The sequence below is a fragment of the Charadrius vociferus genome, unplaced genomic scaffold (genome assembly GCF_000708025.1).
Source record: "Charadrius vociferus isolate BGI_N301 unplaced genomic scaffold, ASM70802v2 scaffold919, whole genome shotgun sequence".
NCBI classification, from domain to species: Eukaryota; Metazoa; Chordata; class Aves; order Charadriiformes; family Charadriidae; genus Charadrius; species Charadrius vociferus.
Genome location: NW_009653257.1, coordinates 284,665 through 285,347, shown reverse-complemented (window position 1 = coordinate 285,347; position 683 = coordinate 284,665). Strand labels below are relative to the sequence as shown.

The following is a 683-nucleotide window of genomic DNA, read 5'->3' as shown; positions in this document are numbered from 1 at the left end:
CCCCAGGAAGGCTGCAGAAGGGTTGAAGTGGCTGGTGGGGTGTCCCCTGCCCCAGATGTAGGAGCCACCCCATCGCATCCTCCCTCCGTGGAGGGGGTGGGAGGACCGGGGGAGTCCTGGTCCCCCACCGTAGTGGGATTTTATCCCCCTATTGTGACCCACCGCACCCCAAAACCACCACGGGACCCCACCAGTGGGTCCGGGAGAGCTTTGCCATGGGTGGGTTTTACCTGCCATGGGTGTAGTGGGTGGGCAGGAGGCGTCCGTGGCTCCGTTTCGCCCCGGCACGGTGGTGGTGGGGACCCCAACGAAGCCCCCTCCCAGTGCAGCACCAGCTCCGGACTGTCCCCCGCAGCCTGCCGGGGGTTTTATGCCCCAGCTCGGGGGTGGAGACGCGGGGGCCGGAGCACAGCCCCCCTCCCCGACCTGCCTTCACGCCTTGACGCGATGATGATGATGGACAGGAGGTGAGTGGTTGCCACTGGGACCACCGCTGGTCCCCAGCTGGATCTCCGGGGTACCCTGGGCTGGGGAGGGATGGCTTTTTTGGGGGTCTCCTTGTCCCCTTCATGTCACAGGTCTGAGCTGGGGGGGAGATGGGGGCTGTTCCGACCCTCTCCCAGGGGCAAAGCCCCTCTCGGCACGCGGCAGCCGCCGGTGCGCCGGCGGTTCGGGCGGAAGCC

General features: G+C 67.8%; 1 protein-coding gene across 1 annotated transcript in view; it reads right to left on the bottom strand.

Moving 5' to 3' along the window:
- Nucleotides 1-683, bottom strand: part of TBX10 (T-box 10) — a gene marked incomplete at its 3' end in the record, with an annotated part of 1,695 nt that overhangs the window by 868 nt on the left and 144 nt on the right. The window lies entirely within an intron of this gene.